Below are 2,231 nucleotides of genomic sequence, written 5' to 3'. Positions count from 1 at the left end.
TATTCAATTGAGAGTTTAATGCTTCTATTTGAGATTGCTGATCTTGTATTTGAGACTGTTGGTCTTGTATCTGAGTATGATGGTTTTCTACCACAGTTTCAGCAACATTTAATCGATTCTGTAAATTATTTTGGGCACTAGCAGCTTCCTGTTTCGCTTTTCTGAGGGAGTCCTCTAACTCTGCCATTTTCCTTTGTGTAGCTCTTGTAGTATTAGGTTTTGGACCATAACCAAGTCCTCTTATGTACCCCGACTTTGTACCAAGTACGGTATCCACAATTTCATCAGTAGTCATGGAAGCCTCTCCCGAAGTATATAGATCTTTCAATTCTTTCATGTTGTCTGCATAAAATATAAATACTATTTAAAGGAGAAGACACAACTTCAGAAGAACATTAATCGAACAAACGCGTTGGATAACCATCCTTACATAGTGAGTCTCAGCCTCTAAAGATGACCATCCTTTCTTACTATTGTAATGAGTATGCTTGTAGAACTCGATTCTGTCAGGCTCTACTTTTTCAGGTTCATTTTCACCCTATGAAATAAGAAAAACAATTGAAATAGTACTGAAGTTTTATTAGTAAAATAAAATAAAAACAGTATAACTTACAAGTTCAGCACGAGCTGCTACAAATGCTTTTGATCCCATGAAATGATTAGATTTAAGCTTAGTTCGATCGACCTTGTTTATGTCGCATTGTTTCTACAAAGAAAATATAAATATCATAACTTTAATAATAACGAGAATAACATGAATTTAAATTACCTTATGTTTTGGTATCGATCCACATGTCACAAAGTCTATTCCAATTTTCTGGGGTCAACTCTGGCACTTCAATTTTACGAGCTTCTTCTTCTGAGCGTGCACTTTCAAACAATTGTTTTAACTTGTAGCGCCATTGTCGGCTTCTGTTTTTCAGAATATCCTCACAACTATCTTTCACGTAATGCTCGTCCAAATTAATCTCAAACCTCTCCTAATTATTTGTTTTTGTAAGAAACATACAAAACGATCAAAATCCCTTTCATATTAAAATAATAATCATCAAAGCTACTAACATACTAATTAGCTTCAAAGTGAAGTTTCCTTAGAAAGGCATAGATTGCAGTTCAAAAAAATTCTTTGCACTGATAAACGTTGCTCTTAACAGCCTATCTACATACCTAAAGTCACTATTTCCTATTCCCAGTGAGGTAATGTTACAATTTGATAAGTTAAGGAGACACTTTCTATGAAAAGGAAATAGAAAAAATCAAAAATTTCATCATATCATGTGGCTCCACATCACTCTTTCTGAATATCTTGGAAGCTTAGGTATTAGAAACATAGCAGGACATAATAGAGCCCTTCTAATGAAATGGCTATGGAGGTTCAACAATGAAGACGGGTGCTCTCTGGAAAGAAGCGGTTTTTGCAAAACCTAAAATACTATCACATTGGTCCACTAATGTATTCATATCTCCATATGGTGTTGGTCCATAGAAGAGCATAGCAAAGCTATGGGATATTTATAAACCAGCAATGCAGCTACAAAAGAAGATAACGACATTCACATTAAAATGGTGTAAACAGAACTGTATATAGGAAGTAGAGGAGTTGGTTGATTTCCTAGGTACTATGTAAAGTTTAGATTTGAATCTCACTCCCCTGTAACATGTTTTTGGTGGTAGCCAGCAGTCCTAATGCTGAAGAATACAATAGTACTAATTCTCAAAAAAAATTAGGAAGGAAAAATAGGTCAAGGAACACTACTCTACAAAGTAACTTTCCTACTCTCTTCTCAATAGCCTCTAATTCAGACACTATTATCTCCCAGAACAAAAAAATAATGCCAGGGCACCATTGTTCAAAATTGAATTTCCAAGACCGGTAACTAGATAGTTTGCTACAATTACTATCCAATCTGGATTGTTGCTGCCTTAATGATCACAACCCATAGAGAATCCAATGGGATATGATGACAAATGGACGATACACAATGAAAGAATGGTATTCGTTATGATGTCCTCACAATTATATGATAGAGAAGTGGCCTTGGAAGCTTATTTGGCATACCAAAGCCCCTCCCAAGGTCAAATACTTCATCTCATGAGGGCAGTGTCACTCAGGACAACCTTTAGGAGAAGGGGCATGACAAAAGTCGATAGATGCTTTACGTGCCAACAAGCTTCTGAGACTAACAGACTGTTGTATTTTTTAAATTTATTTGTTGCTATTTTTTATTTTA

At 35.3% G+C, this 2,231-nt stretch overlaps 1 long non-coding RNA gene across 1 annotated transcript; it reads right to left on the bottom strand.

The window, feature by feature from the left end:
- Window positions 1–367: 367 nt before the first annotated feature.
- Window positions 368–781, bottom strand: LOC107060094 (uncharacterized). Its single transcript, XR_001473143.1, has 3 exons — window positions 770–781; window positions 614–706; window positions 368–538 (listed from the first exon to the last, which is right to left on the bottom strand). It is a non-coding gene; the product is annotated as an uncharacterized lncRNA (long non-coding RNA).
- Window positions 782–2,231: the final 1,450 nt, after the last annotated feature.

This window comes from Solanum tuberosum, unplaced genomic scaffold (assembly GCF_000226075.1).
Source record: "Solanum tuberosum cultivar DM 1-3 516 R44 unplaced genomic scaffold, SolTub_3.0 scf00059, whole genome shotgun sequence".
Taxonomy (NCBI): domain Eukaryota; kingdom Viridiplantae; phylum Streptophyta; class Magnoliopsida; order Solanales; family Solanaceae; genus Solanum; species Solanum tuberosum.
This window is presented reverse-complemented; position numbering and strand designations above follow the sequence as displayed.